Below are 21,053 nucleotides of genomic sequence, written 5' to 3' on the forward strand. Positions count from 1 at the left end.
CTGCGTTTATTTCACCAGTCTAAAAACTGCACCCCTCAAGGTGCTCAAAACCACATTCAAGAAGTTTATTAACCCTTCAGGTGTTTCGCAGGAATTTTTGGAATGTTTAAATAAAAATGAACATTTAACTTTTTTTCACAAAAAATTTACTTCAGCTCCAATTTGATTTATTTTACCAAGGGTAACAGGAGAAAACGGACCCCAAAAGTTGTTGTACAATTTGTCCTGAGTATGCCGATACCCCATATGTGGGGGTAAACCACTGTTTGGGCGCATGGTAGAGCTCGGAAGCGAAGGAGCGCCATTTGACTTTTCAATGCAAAATTGACTCGAATTGAGATGGGACACCATGTTGCGTTTGGAGAGCCCCTGATGTGCCTAAACATTGAAACCCCCCACAAGTGACACCATTTTGGAAAGTAGACCCCATAAGGAACTTATCTTGATGTGTGTTGAGCACTTTGACCCATTAAGTGATTCACAGAAGTTTATAATGCAGATCCGTAAAAATAAAAAATCATATTTTTTCACAAAAATTATCTTTTCTCCCCCATTTTTTTATTTTCCCAAGGGTAAGAGAAGAAATTGGACCCCAAAAGTTGTTGTACAATTTGTTCTGAGTACGCTGATACCCCATATGTGGGGGTAAACCACTGTTTGGGCACATGGAAGAGATCGGAAGGGAAGGAGCGCTATTTGACGTTTCAATGCAAAATCAACTGGAATTGAGATGGGACGCCATGTTGCGTTTGGAGAGCCACTGATGTGCCTAAACATTGAAACCCCCCACAAGTGACACCATTTTGGAAAGTAGACCCCCTAAGGAACTCATCCAGTTGTGTTGTGAGAGCTTTGAACCCCCAAGTGTTTCACTACAGTTCATAACGCAGAGCCGTGAAAATAAAAATTATGTTTTTTTCCACAAAAATTATTTTTTAGCCCCCAGTTTTGTATTTTTCCAAGGGTAACAGTTGAAATTAGACCTCGAAAGTTGTTGTCCAATTTGTCCTGAGTACGCTGATACCCCATATGTGGGGGGGAACCACCGTTTGAGCGCATGGCAGAGCTCGGAAGGGAAGGAGCGTCATTTGGAATGCAGACTTAGAGCAGAGCCCCTAATGTACCTAAACAGTAGAAACCCCCCACAAGTGACCCCATATTGGAAACTAGACCCCCCAAGGAACTTATCTAGATGTGTTGTGAGAACTTTGAACCCCCAAGTGTTTCACTACAGTTTATAACGCAGAGCCGTGAAAATAAAAAATCCTTTTTTTTCCACAAAAATTATTTTTTAGCCCCCAGTTTTGTATTTTCCCAAGGGTAACAGAAGAAATTGGACCCAAAAAGTTGTTGTCCAATGTGTCCTGAGTACGCTGATACCCCATATGTTGGGGCGCCTGTTTGGGCGCACGGAAGAGCTCGGAAGGGAAGGAGCACTGTTTTACTTTTTCAACGCAGAATTGGCTGGAATTGAGATCGGACGCCATGTCGCGTTTGGAGGGCCCCTGATGTGCCTAAACCCCCCAATTATAACTGAAACCCTAATCCAAACACATCCCTAACTCTAATCGCAAAGGTAACCCTAACCACACCCCTAACCCTGACACACCCCTAACTCTAATCCCAACCCTAATCCCAACCGTAAATGTAATCCAAACCCTAACCCTAACTTTAGCCCCAACCCTAACCCTAACTTTAGCCCCAACCCTAACTGTAGCCTTAACCCTAGCCCTAACCCTATCCCTAACCCTAACCCTAGCCCTAGCCCTAACCCTAGCCCTAACCCTAACCCTAATGGGAAAATGGAAATAAATAAATTTTTTTAATTTTTCGCTAACTAAGGGGGTGATGAAGGGGGGGTTTGATTTACTTTTATAGCGGGTATTTAGCGGATTTTTATGATTGGCAGCCGTCACACACTGGAAGATGCTTTTTATTGCAAAAAATATTTTTTGCGTTACCACATTTTGAGAGCTATAATTTTTCCATATTTTGATCCACAGAGTCATGTGAGGTCTTTTTTTTTGCGGGACGAGTTGACGTTTTTATTTGTAACATTATTGGGCACGTGACATTTTTTGATCGCTTTTTATTCCGATTTTTGTGAGGCAGAATGACCAAAAACCAGCTATTCATGAATTTCTTTTGGGGGAGGCGTTTATACCGTTCCGCGTTTGGTAAAATGGATAAAGCAGTTTTATTCTTCGGGTCAGCGATACCTCATTTATATCATTTTTTTATGTTTTGGTGCTTTTATACGATAAAAACTATTTTATAGAAAAAATAATTATTTTTGCATCGCTTTATTCTGAGGACAATAACTTTTTTATTTCTTCTTTGATGATGCTGTATGGCAGCTCGTTTTTTGCGGGACAAGATGTTGTTTTCAGCGATACCACGGTTATTTATATCTGTCTTTTTAATCGCGTGTTATTCAACTTTTTATTTGGCGGTATGATAGTAAAGCGTTGTTTTTTGCCTCGTTTTTTTTTTTTTTTTTACAGTGTTCACTGAAGGGGTTAACTAGTGGGACAGTTTTATAGGTCGGGTCGCTACGGACGCGGCGATACTAATTATGTGTACTTTTATTGTTTTTTTTATTTATTTAGATAATGAAATGTATTTATAGGAACAATTTTATTTATTTTTTTTGCATTTTTGGGGGGATTTTTTTTTTTTTTTTTTTTTTTTTACACATGTGAAAAAAATATTTTTTTTCACTATAACATTGCCCCGGTGGGGGGGGGGCATGATGTTATAGTGTAAGATCACCGATCTGACACTTTGCTGTGCACTGTGTCAGATCGGCGATCTGACATGCACAACTCCTGGAGGCTTCCCGGCGCCTGCTCCGAGCAGGCGCAGTGAAGCCACCTTCCTGAGGACCCGGATGCCACGGCCATCTTGGATCCGGGCCTGCTGCAGGGAAGAGGAGGTAAGAGACCCTCGGAGCAACGCGATTATGTCGCTTTGCTCCGGGGGTCTCAGGGAAGCCCGGAGGGAGCCCCCTCCCTGCGCGATGCTTCCCTATACCGCCGGATCACTGCGATCATGTTTGATTGCAGTGTGCCGGGGGTTAATGTGCCGGGGGCGGTCCGTGACATAGTGCTGGATGTCAGCTGCGATAGTCAGCCGTGAACGCGGCAGATCGCGCTGGACGTACTATCCCGTCGGTGGTCATATGGGCCCACCCCACCTCGACAGGATAGTACGTCCGATGTCAGAAAGGGGTTAAGGATTATGAAAGCCACTATGCTCTTAGGGACCTTGAGTACTGCAGAAATTCTTTTGTAACCTTGGTCAGATCTGTGTCTTGCCACAATTCTGTCTCTGAGCTCCTTGGCCAGTTCCTTTGACCTCATGATTCTCATTTGGTCTGACATGCACTGTGAGCTGTGAGGTCTTACATAGACAGGTGTGTGCCTTTCCAAATCAAGTCCTATTAATTAAATTAAACACAGCTGGACTTCAATGAAGGAGTAGAACCGTCTCAAGGAGGATCACAGGGAAATGGACAGCATGTGACTTAAATATGAGTGTCTGAGCAAAGGGTCTGAATACTTATGACCACGTGATATTTCAGTTTTTCTTTTTTAACAAATTTGCAAAAATTACTACATTTCTGTTTTTTTCCAGTCAAGATGGGGTGCAGAGTGTACATTAATGAGAATAAAAGAACTTTTTTGAATTTACCAAATGGCTGCGAAGAAACAAAGAGTGAAAAATTTAAAGGGGTCTGAATACTTTCCGTACACACTGTAGTTCAGTTCAGCACCAACACGAGCCTCTCTGGAGTTAACCTCTCCAGACACACTGAACACTGAAAGACTCAGCAGGCCAACTATTTAAACCCCAGACCATACCCTGGGGTGGAGATATGGAGAACAAACCCCCAGAATAGTTATCTATCTATCCTTCTATTCAAAAGTGTGTTATGCTTCATTTTGCCTGCGGGTGTGCTGCAGTGAAATGGGACACTTACGCCTCAGTTAATTAACAGATTAATCACACTACACAATCTTCTCAGTGGTCCTCATTAGAATATTATATAGAGACATGAAATACCCGAGATTTGCTCTTACAATACATGCACACTCCTCACAATTAAATTCTACTTACTGCTCAACACAAGCAAAAAAATGTTTAATTATATATAATCGAATACAAAAAACATATATAACATGCAAGAACAACATAGAATGAAGATTATGAATCACATGGCATGCAGTAAAGTATTCCCGCCTGTATGCTGTTAAACAATATTGTGTAAAATGAATTCCTAACTCATTAAAGGAAATCTTTCAGCAGATATTGCTAGGTAATCTGATAGCAGCATGATGTAGGAGCAGAGACCCTGATTCCCGCGATGTGTCACATACTGGGTGCAGCAGTTGTGATAGAATCAGAATTCTGTGCTGCAGATCAAACATTGGCTGCTTTCTTTGTACATTGTGTATACTGTCAATCAGTGTGGGGGTGTGGTTGGACCAGGAGGCACCAGATACCTAAACCTCTAATGATAATCTCCGGCTGATAAAACACTGAGTATAGTTATGTTGATACCAGACTTTTTGAATCTTTTGCTTTATTTTTTATTAGTACTGTTTTGGATTCCATGTGTCTTTCTGATCTCCTTTCATTCCACTTTTTTTGGCGGTGGGTTGACAAAAAAACAGCAATTCTGACTATGTTTATTTTTTTTTATTATTTCAGCATTGAGATAAATATTTTATTTTTACATTTTTTCTTTTACATTTTGCAATTTATGTTCAGGGAAAATTGTATTTTTTATGTTGTACATTTATATTTATAAACATATATTTTTAATTAACTTTTACAATTTGAATAAGTTTTCTTAGGGTGCTTAAACCTGTGATTGCTTGCAGCAGTGCCTCTTGTGTAACACGGTGAGCACCTGCACTGAATGGAGAGGAATGGAAAATTAAATCCTCAAGAAAAATGCCTTTTATATTAAAAATAATAACAATAATAATAATAATAAAGCAAATTATTTTTGCAATACCATGCCAGACCACAAGGTGTGCTGTTGAGAAAGCCACTGATTTTTGAGTGTAAAGTTACTTTCTCTGCTAAGTAGTTCTTTTTTTCATGGTGATTTAAAGTACTTTGCTGGGCTTTGTCTCTGTGCTTATCTAATGTATAGGCTATTAACTCCTGATGCAAACTAAACATCCCTTAAAGTCCACCTACTAACATAGCATACATGTATTGGGAAAAAACAAGGACGATGTGACCAAAGGGTTAAGTTGCTTTAACTCCACCGAAATTCCTATTAATATATCTTGTCTAGTGGTGTTTTTGTCACTGTAATAGTCTAGAATTACCTTTTCTGGCAGAGCTCAATTTATACCAATGCATTGTGATAGTCTGCCATCTAGTGGTGATCTCAACACATTACATCAAGGTAAAGAAAAATTCCAAATCTTACTGGATGATTTGTAGATGAAGAATTTGAAACATTATGATAAAATATTCACTGCATGGCCACACAGGTAATATTGTAGACTCTTATAGTAATAGAAATCTGTTTAATATAATGAGAGCCGGCCTTTCATTCAAGTGTCACTTTTTTTCATCTTTTTACCATGTCATTTGAATCAGTGTACAAAAGTACATTTGCCGTTTCTTTGGAAAAAGCAAACAAGTGAGATTAAATAAAAAACCAAACCTTTTCTGATCCACCACTGGGGCAGTGTTCCAATTGGGTTATGTTTGGGGATCTGATTAGGACCAATTGTGCATATTCTTCTTTTAATTTCTGCCTTGAGATGTATTACGGTAATTAATATTTTTTGAGAGATTCATTCAGCTGTTGAGCTGGATTTACGAAGGGTAAATAAAGTAACACATTTTGGCATACTTTTTTGTGTAAATATTTGCAATTTTTACATTTGGAGCTTGGCAGGAATGGGTTTAGGTGAGGAAGTAGGTACAGCCAAGACCTATCAGATTTACCATAATAAAAACCACAAATTGCCCTAAAGAAGAAATCTATGCTAGTCCATAGGTGGCAGATAGGCAGCCCAAGGTAAGCACAATTTATCAGGAGTGCGCCAAGCAAAGTAAATTCGCCCAGAAATGGTTTTAAAGTGGTCTAGAAATAATTCTGTAGTACTTTCTTGGAACTCTGCTTTGTAACGCTCCCCTGTTATTGCTCCGGGAAATATGTTACAAAAATTGATAACTGACCGCCCACATTAATGTGGCATTTGTCTCCACAGTCGGATACTATCAGCAATGATTAGACAAAGCCTTAGCATATGTTCACAATAGGTGTTTTTAATGCTTTTTTTAAATATATTTTTATGCAAAGTTTCAACCGTGTTTTACAGTACCAGATATGTCTGAGTTTTGTGCCAAAAGTAGAATCAGATTTCTTTTGTAACTATACATTATTATCCATGAACAAGAGCCAAATGTACCCTGACAAAAACGCAGCAAAAAACACACAAAAAAAGCAAGAAAAACCAAGCAAAACCTGTTTTTTCGCAATTTCTTTGTTGCTAAGAGAACAGGTATTGCTACAGAAAAAAGATGCAGCATAAACGCCAACATAGCGTTACTGTGAAACAGTTACAACCATACAGTGCAAATTAGAATAATAGCACCCAACGCCAGTCAGCAGCAGCAAAAGCAAATATATTTTTGTGCGTATGAAAAAGATGAAAACATGATGAAAGTATACTATATAAATCACTCATGAGGCATCATTGTCAGATGGAATCTCATTTTTGGTTATCAAAAATAAAACAGACACAAGATCCGAGTAAAATAAAACAGACACAAGATCCGAGTAAAAAAAAACAGAAACCAGATCCGAGTAAAGGAGCTTAGAGACCAGACCTGAGTAGAGAGTCGGGAGAGGCCAGATCCAGGAGAACTAAACTGAGAGAGCAGAACCAAGGCAAACAGAGATGACTAGGACACAGCAGAGCAGAGGGATGTTCATGTGAAACTTGGGCCGAAAGGTGGCAGATGTAGTTTAACAATGATAAATGTAAGGTTATACAAATGGGAAGAAGGAATCAATATCACCATTACACACTGAACAGGAAACCACTGGGTAAATCTGACAGGGAGAAGGACTTGGGGATCCTAGTTAATGATAAACTTACCTGGAGCAGCCAGTGCCAGGCAGCGGCTGCCAAGGCAAACAGGATCATGGGGTGCATTAAAAGAGGTCTGGATACACATGATGAGAGCATTATACTGCCTCTGTACAAATCCCTGGTTAGACCTCACATGCAGTATTATGTACAGTTTTGGGCACCGGTGCTCAGGAAGGATATAATGGAACTAGAGCGAGTACAAAGGAGAGGAACACAATTAATAAAGGGGATGGGGGAACTACAATACCCAGAGAGATTAGCAAAATTAGGATTATTTAGTCTAGAAAAAAGACGACAAAGAGGCAATCTAATAACCATGTATAAGTATATAAGGGGACAATACAAATATCTTGCTGAGGATCTGTTTATACCAAGGAAGGTGACGGGCACAAGGGGACATTCTTTGCGTCTGGAGGAGAGAAGGTTTTTCCACCAAAATATAAGAGGATTCTTTACTGTTAGGGCAGTGAGAATCTGGAATTCCTTGCCTGAGGAGGTGGTGATGTCGAACTCATTCGAGGGGTTCAAGGGGCTCTTCCAGGGATGAATGAATACCAAAAGGAGGCTCCCAAAGATTAACCACAAAGATACCACAACCATGAAATAGACAGAACCATGACAACGAGTGTACCGAATAACTCACCAATCTGGGACTTGTGGCCGGGCGGGTAGTATCATTGACCCCCATTAGGGCCTGTGTGACATTCTGCATTGCCTAGGCAGTAATGATGGTGACAGACCCAGTAGAGACAGTGACTGCCTTTAGGTTGGGGCAGGGGCTGGCTGGCAAATTTTACCCTGAGGGGCAAGCAGATAGCACTTGCCTATGAGCTGCATCCGCCCCTTGACGAAGGATAAGCATCCAAAACGCACGTTGGGGCGGACGCATGAACCCGGTGTACCTCAGCCTGCAGCTCACTTACAGGTATCATGAAACGTTTTCTGTTGTCAGCTACATAAACTGGTCATCTACTATCATGCATTATGTGGTCAGTACATACTTCACATCCCTATTAAGACCCACATGTACTGATACAGAGCATGCTCCCCCATATGTATCTATGCTTTTTGACAGCTACCACTGCACTGATGATTGATACAATTATATCCTTACTGGGTGATTTTTTTTTTGGCACATCTGTTTTCGTGCACCCTTTTCTGCATTTGTGCATGCCATTCCATGTGTAATTGCCCACTGGTTTCACATGCCTGTTACCTACATATTTTCAAAATAAAATTATTCTTTTAGACTGCTTTCACACTAGCGTCTTTCAACGCACGTCGCAATACGTCGTTTTGGAGAAAAAACGCATCCTGCAAAATTGCCTGCAGGATGCGTTTTTTTCTCCATAGAATTGCACTAGCGACGCATTGCGACGTATCGCCACACGTCACAACCATCGTGCCCCCTCCTCCCCGGACCTTATAATGGGGCAGCGGAAGCGTCGTAAGACTGCTTCCGCTGCCCATGTCGGGCATTTATTTCACAGCATGAGTCGGTACGTCGGCCCGACGCACTGCGACGGGCCCGTACCGACGTTAGTGTGAGAGTAGCCTTACTTGCAACGGACTCTTTCGTCGTTCATGGAAATTCTTTTACCTCCCCTTTTCTCTCCCATTTTTATCCTGCTTACGTCAGGCTGGGGTATAAAGTAGCAGAAGTAGCAAGACTTTAAAAAACGGTAGTTGGTTCTGTTTTCATATTAGGATCACTCACTCATTTTCAATTTTATATACCCGTACTTTATCAAACTGTTAGTAACCGCTTGATCATTTAGAAGGACTAAGAATTAGTATTGTCATTTATTTTGCATTAGATGTAGTTGAGCAGCGTATTACAGTGATATAACACCATAATAATGTTATAGTATAAATAGTTGTCTAGTTGTCTGTCTCAGACATGGAAAATCAGCAACCCAAATACAAATCTAGTAGTCCACTACACCAATGTCACCAGTGGACTCCATACATTGCAACTCTATATATAGAAATGTCTTCACCAAAGATCAAACACTTGCTACATAGATACAGAATCAGAACAAAGTTTACTACAAAGATAAAGGAACAGAATCAAGCTTACCACATAGATACATTGACAGAACCACGTTTACTACAAAGTCAAAAAACAGTCTAACTACATAGCTGAAGGAACAGAACTGAGCTTACTACGTTGATATGGGAAGAGAAGCAAGCTTACCATATAAATACAGGAACAAAACCAAGCTTATTACATAGAAACAGGAAAAGAATCAAGCTTACTACATAAATACAGGAACAGAAAACAGCTAACTACATAGATATAGGAACATAAACAAGCTTACTACATAGATATGGGAATAGAATCAAACTTACTACATAAGTATGAGAATAACCACAAGCTATCTACGGTAAATATTAACACCATAACAGAACAAAGTTTAATACATATATATGGGAACAAACACAAGATTATCACATATATGGACATAGCTATATTTGATCATAAGCTAGATTACTACACAGATATAGCAAAACAATTGGATGTCACAAACATGAGTACATGGCTTGGAAATTGCATGATACGCTCAATGATTTTGCCTTATTCAAACTGCATGTTTTCACACTCACTGTGCTTGTCACGTGGCCGCTTCATACATGGTGCACACTTACAAACACAAGCTGACCTCTTTCTCTTACATGTCTCACAGTTGCTACCACAATGGTCAGCTCTTGATCAGCTGTATGCAAATTGAATAGACACTGTGGGTATAGAAAGTATTCAGACCCCTTTAAATTTTTCACTCTTTGTTTCATTGCAGCCATTTGGTAAATTCAAAAAAGTTCATTTTTTTCACATTAATGTACACTCTGCACCCCATCTTGAATGAAAAAAATCAGAAATGTAGAAATGTATGCAAATTTAGTAAAAAAGAAAAACTGAAATATCACATGGTTATAAGTATTCAGACCCTTTACTCAGTATTGAGTAGAAGCTCGTTTTTGAGATAGTACAGCCATGAGTCTTCTTGGGAATGATGCAACAAGCTTTTCACACCTGGATTTGGGGATCCTCTGCCATTCTTCCTTGCAGATCCTCTCCAGTTCCATCAGGTTGGATGATGAACATTGGTGGACAGCTATTTTCAGGTCTCTCCAGAGATCCTCAATTGGGTTTAGGTCAGGGCTCTGGCTGGGCCAGTCAACAATGATCACAGAGTTGTTTTGAAGTAGCTCTTTTGTTATTTTAGCTATTAAGGTCATTATCTTGTTGGAAGGTGATCCTTCCACCAAGTCTGAGGTCCAGAGCACTCTGGAAGAGGTTTTCATCCAGGATATCTCTGTACTTTCATGTTTTCTTCACAGACAACCAGTCATTATGTCCCTGCAGCTGAAAAACACCCCCATAGCATGATGCTGCCACCACCATGTTTCACTGTTGGAATTGTATTGTATTGGGCAGGTGATGAGCAGTGCCTGGTTATCTCCACAAATACCGCTTATAATTATCACCAAAAAGGTCTATGTTTGTCTCATCAGACCAGAGAATCTTATTTCTCATAGTCTGGGAGTCATTCATGTGTTTTTTAGCAAACTCTATGCAGGCTTTGATATGGCTTTGAGAGGATTCCGTCGGGCCACTCTGCCATAAAGGCCCGACTGGTGGAGGGCTGCACTGTGAGTTGGTTGACTTTGTGGAACTTTCTCCCATCTCCCTACTGTATCTCTGGAGCTCAACCACAGTGATTTTGGAGTTCTTCCTTACCTCTCTCACCAAAGCTCCTCTCCCACGATTGCTCAGTTTAGCTGGATGGCCAGGTCTAGGAAGACTTCTGATGGTCCCAAACTTCTTCCATTTAAGGATTATGGAAGCCACTGTGCTCTTAGGAACCTTGAGTGCTGCAGAAATTCTGTTGTAACCTTGGTCAGATCTGTGCCTTGCCACAATTCTGTCTCTGAGCTCCTTGGCCAGTTCCTTTGACCTCATGATTCTCATTTGGTCTGACATGCACTGTGAGCTGTGAGGACTTATATAGACAGTTGTATGTCTTTCCAAATCAAGTCCTATCAGTTTAATTAAACACAGCTGGACTCCAATGAAGGAGTAGAACCATCTCAAGGAGGATCACAAGATAATGGACAGCACGTCACTTAAATATGAGTGTCTGAGCTAAAGGTCTGAATACTTATGACCATGTAATATTTCAGTTTTTCTTTTTTTATTAAAGGGCCACTGTCACCCCCCTCCAGCCGTTATAAACTAAAAGAGCCACCTTGTGCAGCAGTAATGCTGCATTCTAACAAGGTGGCTCTTTTAGTTTTAGGTTCAAGCAAACCACAAATAAAACGTTTTTATACTTAGCCACAATTCCTGTCTCTAGCCAGGTAGGCGGGTCCTCACTCCCCAGCTTGGCCAGCTCCTCTGCCGTCACTCACATCTTCCTGCGCTTTCGGCGCCGCCCCCTCAGCACTGTTATCGTTTCAAATCCAGCGCCTGCGCTGTGTACTGGTGTCCTGCGCAGACGCAGTAAGCTCTGGCCGTCTGATGTAATGGCTGATACCAGAGTACAAAAGACATCCACAGAACACCAGGATGGATCTACTGCACAGCAAATAGCTGTAGGACCTGCGATGATGTCACTGCCATGTGATAGGGCAATGGAGGGGGGTGACAGTGGCCCTTTAAATTTGCAAAAATGTCTACATTTCTGTTTATTTTTCATTCTAGATGGGGTGCAGAGTGTACATTAATGTGAAAAAAATTAATTTTTTTGAATTTACCAAATGAAACAAAGAGTGAAAAATTTAAAGGGGTCTGAAAACTTTCCATACCCACTGTATGTGACAAACACGATGAGAAACTGGGATCCTATAGCAGTATTAGGCCGGGGTCACACTTGCGAGAAACACTGCAGCCAGCACTCGGGACCTAAGCGCCAGGCTAATATTAATCTATGGGGCAGCTCAGATCACCGTTTTTTTTACTCGGTTGTATTAAACATGTGAGTGAAATCACAGCATGCTGCGATTGTACGCGTATATTGCCCAAGTCTTGCCAATGCAAGTCTATGGGTGCGAGAAAAAATCGGACACCACACGAACCATCAGTGTAACTTGCGAGAAATGCGCACATATTTTCCTTATTTCAGCCCATTGAACCATTAAATTCATTAAGGAAAAGCAGTGAAAAATGTAAAGCCATATGCATGTGGAGTGCCCGCTAGGACCGTGGGGTACTCGGGCCGGGTCCGTCGGTTCTTAAGGGGGTTGTCACGGCAGCAGTAACCCAGTCCGTGGCCCTGGGCATCCAATAAAATTAAGGAAATGAAGAGGGAAATAAAGTTTATAGGGGATTAGTTCATGACGCCACCTGTGGTGTTCGGCAATGAGGAAATGGCCAACGCTGCAGTTCAGGTCCACTGGGGCAATTGGTGACGCAGCTGGGATGGTTCTCCACAGGTAGAGCGAGGCCCCATGGCAGTTAAAGAGTTAAAGTCAATGATATCTGAATGTTGTGGTGCAGGGCAGGTGACGCAGTAAATAATTCTGAGGACACAGCAGGGTGCAGCTTCCACACTTTTACTCATAGTTCCTAAGTGCAGTCCCAGCCGGGTGCTGTGTCCTTCAGGTCTGTGGTCCAGCCTACTCTCAGGTAATTTGGGGTCGATTTTGCCAGAACCAACTTCTTATGTTCCTTCTCTGGCCGCCTCACTGCGCTGGTTCCCACCTCTCCTGCCCTGCGCCTCACACACATTGTCCCAATCTAGCAGCCTCGGATCTTGTCTGGCGACGTCCTTCTGGTCCCCTTGATCCTATGTGGCTGCCACAGCCTCTGGCTTGCTAGCTGAGTCTTGTAGTTCTCCACTAGTCTGGTGGCCGATTCCCCATTGCTACCTGGTCCTTCCACCCGACAACGGTCAGCGTGGATTTGGGCCCCACGGGTGGATTCCTCACTCCCCGTGCCCCTAGGACCCCTTCTCTCTCTTCTTTCTGTTAGGAGCTTCTGTCTCTCACGTCTGCTCTCCTCAAATCCTCCTCACCAACTCCTCACTTACTGACTAAATAACTCCTCCCTTTCTCTACTTTCTCCGCCCATACCTTCTACCTAGTCCCTCCCTGGCCTGGAGTGGTCTAGTGTTGGGTGCTAGCGTGTGGGTACTGGGTAGTGTCCCCTCTTTACCCGAGAGTGCAGTATCACACCTCTGGCTGAGGTGCAGTATCTCTGTGATGACTGGACCCTCAGGGGCACCACACATATCATATGGATCTCATACAGCTACATAGATGCAAGGAAATCTCAAGAGCCAAGAGAAATGGACCAATTTTTAAAACATTAAGTGTGACTCCGGCCTTCAGTGAGAAACAGAGAGAAGAAGAGAAGCTTGTTATCACGTGACTGTCAGATTGAAAATCGCATATGAGTGACGCGGCCATGTGATGACTGATGCAACCAGCAAGCAGAGCTGAATCCTGACAGTGAGGATATTACACTCTGTTAGGATTGGCTGCAGGTCTTCATTTTATAATTAAAGGGTGCATACAGATTTCAGATGATAGTCTGCAGTCACTATAGGTGACTGCAGGCTTCTGAATTTTCACAGTGCATGCACTGCACACTTTTAGGATTCTCCCTTGCACAAGTATGTGATTTGTATACTTCTGGACACATTTCGACTAGACGTGCCCGGCCTCACTAAGTTCATTTTCATTGAGTGAGGCCACGCATGTCTAGTCGGCATGTGACCACATGTATGCAAATCGCAAACACCAGACAGTGACAGTGTGTAGTGCGCACTGTGAGAGTTCGGAAGTCTGTGGTCACATAGAATGACTGCAGACTCGTCACAATATTGGACAGCCCCTTTAATGCTCCTAACTTAAATAACAATATGAGAATTAGTCAGTATCACAAAAAGCATTTCCTCACATGTACCTTATAGATGACGTTTCTGGAGCCGTTGTCTTTCTTTTCTTCATCTGATGCAGACCAGCACAGTCCATGGCTCCTCGGTGCCTCTGATACAGCATTTGTATTTTTTCAAATGTCCCTCTTCGGGTGAACCAAGATCATAACATCTTTTCTATATTTGGAACAGATCGGTGGAATTAATGCGCAAAATGGGGCACCCTAAAGCGTCCATTTATACCAGTTACACAAAGGATCGGGTTTGTGCATTAATTTCACTTGTCTGTTCCTAAAACAGAAAAAACAAAAGTAATTCCCCAAGGCCTTGTTCACATGTCCACTGCTTCATGGGAGGAGACTGACACTGGGTCTCTCAGATTCATTTCTTTCATGCTGTCAAAGGGGTTATCCAGGACTCTTTATTTTTTACTCTGGGCCTAAAAACTAACAGGCAGATAAGGGCTAACCACCTGCCTGTTCTACCCGGCTCCGGCACACAGCAGTCATGGACCTCTTCCTCGCTGCTCTCTCTATGAGGCTTGACTGTCAGTGTTATGCTGATTGACAGTCTGCTTCTCGCAGTTAGGCAGCAGTGAGATGGCTGTCAATCAGCATGACATTGGCAGTCACACCCCAGCAAAAGATAAGCTGCTGCTCTGTCAACATGACCTCAGCAGAACCTGCAAAAACTTTGGTAGAAGCAGTCTGTGATTGTTCTGATAAGCTTAGGGCACAACAGGCAGGTATGTAGTGACTCATTTTTTCTACTATTGACCTAAGTACTAACAAGCAGGTGCCTGTTTGTACTTAGGTCCATAGTAGAAAAAAAATATTCTGGGATAACCCCTTTAGCCAGCTCTACAAAGTTTTCAGTCATTCAGAGAGATTCCACCATGCTCCCCACGCACTGTATACACTGTAACACCCCCAACTCATCAATGATCACAGAAGCTCAGGCTGTACAACAATGAAGTGATCCCTATGGCTCTCATAGCATAACACCCACCAGCACCCCAAAGTATCTAATGCACACAGTACACAGGGTAATATGTCCCCTGCCCTTAACAGTAGACAGTGCAAAACCCCTCCCCTCCATACATACAGAGGGTATACAGTTTAGCAGACCTCACCCACTCATGTTATACATAGCAACAAAACCCCAGACCCTCATAATTTATATTGATGGAGACCCCTCATGATCAATATTGCTACAGGCCCCTCATATTATACATTGTTCCAGACCCCTATGATCTACATTGCTGCAGACTCCCCCAGCCCCTCCTAATATACATAGCAACAAACATGTAGCTCCTCATAATATACATGGCCGCAGACCCACTAGCCCCTCATAATATATGGTACATAGCAACAAACCCCATCCCCTCATAACACATATTGCTGCAGACCCCCCTAGTCCCTCATAATGTACATAGCCACAAACCCCCAGACCCTCATAATATATATTGTTGCATACCCCATCCACTCATAATATACATAGCAACAAACCCCCAGCCCCTCATGATATGCATTGCAGCAGACACTCCTAGTCCCTCATAATCTACATTGCAGCAGACCCACCCAGCCACACATAATATACATTTCAGCAGACCCCTCAGCCCCACATAATATACATTGCTGCAGACCCCCCATTATATATATTGCTGCAGACCTCCGCAGCTCCCCATAATATACATTGCTGTAGACCCCATAATATATATATTGCTGCATACCCCTTCAGCCCCCATAAAATACATTGATGTAGACCCCCATAGTATACATTGCCGTAGACCCCATAATATGCGTTGCTGTAGACCCCCATAATATACATTGCTGTAACCGCCCAATTATTCATAATATACATTATTGTTGATTCTCCTACAATATACATTGCTTTAGATCACCCCAGCCCCTAGTATTATACATTGCTGCAACCTAGTATTATTCCTGCATCCATCCCACCACAGGGAACAGTAACCCATACCCTGAAAACCTGTCACCACCTGTCACAAACATCTATCTTACCATTAATTCAGGGTCCAGGAGCTCCTTGTACAGAAGGAGGGACGTCCTGAAACGTAGCATAGGAAGAGCGAGGTGATGCCAGCACAGAAACAGGGGGGAGGAGCCATCAGTCCTAAAATGCAACACAGGAAGAGGGAGGTGGAGCCAGAAGCCCGGAAATGCAGCACAGGAAGAGGGAGGTGGAGCCAGAAGTCCTGAAACGCAGCACAGGAAGAGGGAGGTGGAGCCAGAAGTCCTGAAACGCAGCACAGGAAGAGGGAGGTGGAGCCAGAAGTCCTGAAACGCAGCACAGGAAGAGGGAGGTGGAGCCAGAAGTCCTGAAACGCAGCACAGGAAGAGGGAGGTGGAGCCAGAAGTCCTGAAATGCAGCACAGGAAGAGGGAGGAGGAGCCAGAAGTCCTGAAACATAGCATAGTAATAGGAGGGTAGAGCCAGAAGTCCTGAATCACAGCACAGGAAGAGGAGGGTGGAGCCAGCAGGCCCTAAAGAGCTGCTGAACAATTGCCCTGGGGGCATATGTCCCTCTACCCCCCAGCCCAACCCGCCACTGGTTGGGGTATTAAGACTAAGACATCACTGATGATAACAGTTGTTTAATGGTAATATTAGAAAGAAGGTGTAAATAACAGTGTGTCATTATCCTGTTCATCTGAATTACTGTACTCTTCTTGTAAATAACTTGTTGCATTTTCCCCATTTGCGCTGTCCCGTTATTGTGATGAAGGCCCCTCTGATTGTGTTAATCAAATAAATAGTTCTTGGTTCAAATACCACTGTCTCCTCACTGCGTGTGCTGTTATAACGGCGTACCTTTTAAACAGTATCGTTGCTTATTTTTGGGACCCTCCAATGACACTGTAGTACATTAAAGCAATTCATGCTGTGCGAACAATGGGCAGCATGACTCAGTCTGGCTGCATTATTACAACCCTGTATATTTTAGTCTTTTAAAAGCCGCCTGGGAACTATGTGCTGTGATGACTAATTCGAGATTCCCGGCGGCTTCTTCCCTTACTCCCCAAGACTAACAAATCTTTTCCTATGCACACATACAGTATGTATTTTTCATTATAGGGGGCATGTCTTGTACTTCTCAGGGGCCGGGTTTACTATTACTGAATCACTGTGCTGGCACTATTTTTATCGGTGGAGGTCTACTTACTCTATTAATTTCAGACAGTTTGCTGAGGCTTATGTTTCGGGGGGCTCTCATTTGGTTCTGCTTATTGGGGTCTTTTTTTTACACTGATAATGAGGGTCTCCCAGCAGACATTGAAAGACAGTGTTAGTTTTTTGGTGACACTTTTGTATATTGGGGGGCACTCTATTTAAGCGAAATGTGGTATGATTTTTCGGGTGCTATTTAGCAGGAATATTTCCTTTACATTATTTATCAAGGGGCGCCTTTCTGTTTATTAGAGGCACTCTATTGGGAAAACTATAATTGCATTGTGAATGTAAAGGAATAAGCATGGGCTGTCCTTATGGGGGGCGTGTCCTGTATTCATGGGTGGGATTTAAATAGAAAAAAATCTTCTGTTACTGTTGTTAAAAGTGAACAGGTACTGAATTAAGTTACTTCTCACCCCTAAGGTTCTGTCAGGATTTAATTCCCTACGGATCTGGCTCTCCCCGATGATGGGAGCATTATTTACGCAGCTCTACATGAAATTTTCATAAGTACCTAACAATAAGCATAACAATATAATGACACATTCGGCTGGAACAATTTCCTGCCATTTGTACACTTTTGCTTGTTCTCCTCATTTGTAATGCTGGTGTCAGCTTCTGATTTTTCAAGTCTGTAATTTTCCGTCTTGTGTCTTTTTTATATGATAATCAGTACTGCAAGCTCTAATTTATGCCGCGCTCCATTTTACATCTACGCCTTTTTGGCATCTGTAAAGCCTCCTATTCATTTTATACGGCATTAATGCATTACGGCAAGTCTCTCTTCTCAATAAGAAAAATATAAAATAGCTCATAATTGCCTGATTTATTTTAATCCTTCATTGCTTACCTCTAGCTTCTACCACAAATATCTGACTAATTGGGGTGATTTAAATTGGGTCTGCTCTCTGTCAGCATCAGATGGAAATATTCAAGTAATTCACCCAGGGACCCGGGATAATAATGTTACAATACGTTGCTGTCAGAAAATCTTCACACCGAACAGCAGGCAAACTAAAAATATTCCTATTTTTTTATTTATTTTATTTTTTTTGCATATGTGCATTTATTTTATGCATGAAATGGAGATTTGTTCTGGATTTTATAAAGAGGCGGAGGGTGAAAAAAATGACAGTATGTATGTGACGCACTTCATGGGTACAAGAGGCACTGAACATGAAGGGGCATAAAGATGGTGCAGTGAAGACGGGACAGAAGAAGTCCGGAATGGGGCTATGCATCAGTACAGAGGTGGAACGGTTTGGTAGAATTTTTTTTTGCATCATTGTTTATTATTTTCTGGGGTCTGAAGAGACGCCAGAGAATGATAATGAACATTCGATTCTCATTGAATAAATTCAATTTCGTGGAAAAGTTCGAGACAAGTTCCAAATTTTGGCCTGCACAGTTGGGTTCCCACATTTAGTTCCTCCACATGTGGGTATAGAATTCAACACTTGGGCACTTCAGAATGCCGAGGAGTCAGAATGGTGGGTTGTAAATCTCAACAACACATAATGCAAGGACAAAGTTGGCTAAGGGTGGTTTCACATTTGCGTCTGTGTGCGCAGCGTATCATCCGCACAGATCCGCATGCGTCATGCGTACCTATCTTTAACATGGCGTACGCAGGGACATGCGTTTGCATCAGTTCGAATGTGTCTGTTCTGCAAACGCATAAATCGTTTCATCGGTGTGCGGCAGGGTCCGGCGATCGCAACTAGTTGCATTTTTGGAAGCGTCAAAAATCCATCAAATATGCACATGCAGATAATAAATAATCTTATAATCTTTATTTTTATATAGCGCTAACATATTCCGCAGCGCTTTACAGTTTGAACACTTTATCATCGCTGTCCTTGTTGGGGCTCACAATCTAAATTCCCTATCAGTATGTCTTTGGAATGTGGGAGGAAACAGGAGTACCCGGAGGAAACCCACACACACACGGAGAGAACATACAAACTCTTTGCAGATGTTGTCCTTAGTGGGGTTTAAACCCAGGACTCCAGCGCTGCAAGGCTGCTGTGCTATCCACTGCGCCACCATGCTGCCCAGATGAGTACATTAAAGAAATGCATTACTGTCTAAGGGAAAGCATGTGTACGCATGTCCTTGGATACGCATGCGTTCGATGCGCTTGCATACTTCAGACTGCGCATGTCCAGGAACTGATTAAGTCACGCCCATTGAGACACACCCTCCTGGAAATATCGAATGCATGTGCATAAAAACTGCAAGCGCAGGCAAAATACACATACAAACGCATGCACATGCAGCGTTTATTTTACGTCATGCGTAAGCTGGGGTGGATAGAAATACTCTGCGTAAGCATGCGTTTTTGCATGTGTTTGCGCATGCAGATGATACGCTGCACACATATATAGTACAGAACAAAAGTTTGGACACAACTTCTCATTTAAAGATTTTTCTGTATTTTCATGACTATGAAAATTGTAAATTCACACTGAAGGCATCAAAACTATGAATTAACACATGTGGAATTATATACTTAACAAAAAAGTGTGAAACAACTGAAAACATGTCTTATATTCTGGGTTCTTTTGCTTTGATGACTGCTTTGCACACTCTTGGCATTCTCTTGCTGAGCTTCAAGAGGTAGTCACCGGAAATGGTTTTCACTTCACAGGTGTGCCCTGTCAGGTTTAATAAGTGGGATTTCTTGCCTTATAAATGGGGTTGGAACCATCAGTTGTGTTGAGCAGAAGTCTGGTGGATACACAGCTGATAGTCCTAGTGAATAGACTGTTAGAATTTGTATTATGGCAAGAAAAAAGCAGCTAAGTAAAGAAAAACTAGTGGCCATCATTACTTTAAGAAATGAAGGTCAGTCAGTCCAAAAAATTGGGAAAACTTTGAAAGTGTCCCCAAGTGCATTTGCAAAAACCATCAAGTGCTACAAAGAAACTGGCTCACATGAGGACCGCCCCAGGAAAGGAAGACCAAGAGTCACCTCTGCTTCTGAGGATAAGTTTATCCGAGTCACCAGCCTCAGAAATCACAGGTTAACAGCAGCTCAGGTTAGAGACCAGGTCAATGCCACACACAGAGTTCTAGCAGCAGACACATCTCTACAACAACTGTTAAGAGGAGAATTTGTACAGCAGGCCTTCATAGTAAAATAGCTGCTAGGAAACCGCTGCTAAGGACAGGCAACAAGCAGAAGAGACTTATTTGGGCTAAAGAACACAAGGAATGGACATTAGATCAGTGGAAGTCTGTGCTTTGGTCTGATGAGTCCCAATTTGAGATCTTTCGTTCCAACCACCGTGTCTTTGTGAGATGCAGAAAAGGTGAACGGATAGACTCTACATGCTTGGTTCCCACCGTGAAGCATTGAGGAGGAGGTGTGATGGTGTGGGGGTGCTTTGCTGGTGACACTGTTGTGGATTTATTCAAAATTGAAGGCATACTGAACCAGCATGGCTACCACAGCATCTTGCAACGGCATGCTATTCCATCTGGTTTGCGTTTAGTTGGACCATCATTTATTTTTCAACAGGACAATGACCCCAAACACACCTCCAGGCTGTGTAAGGGCTATTTGACCAAGGAGAAGAGTGATGGGGTGCTACGCCAGATGACCTGGCCTCCACAGTCACCAGACCTGAACCCAATCGAGATGGTTTCGGGTGAGCTGGACTACAGAGTGAAGGCAAAAGGGCCAACAAGTGCTAAGCATCTCTGGGAACTCCTTCAAGATTGTTGGAAGACAATTTCCAGTGACTACCTTTTGAAGCTCATCAAGAGTATGCCAAGAGTGTACAAAGCAGTCATCAAAGCAAAAGGTGGTTACTTTGAAGAACCTAGAATATAAGACATATTTT

The sequence above is a fragment of the Ranitomeya variabilis genome, chromosome 1 (assembly GCF_051348905.1).
Source record: "Ranitomeya variabilis isolate aRanVar5 chromosome 1, aRanVar5.hap1, whole genome shotgun sequence".
In the NCBI taxonomy this organism is placed as follows: domain Eukaryota; kingdom Metazoa; phylum Chordata; class Amphibia; order Anura; family Dendrobatidae; genus Ranitomeya; species Ranitomeya variabilis.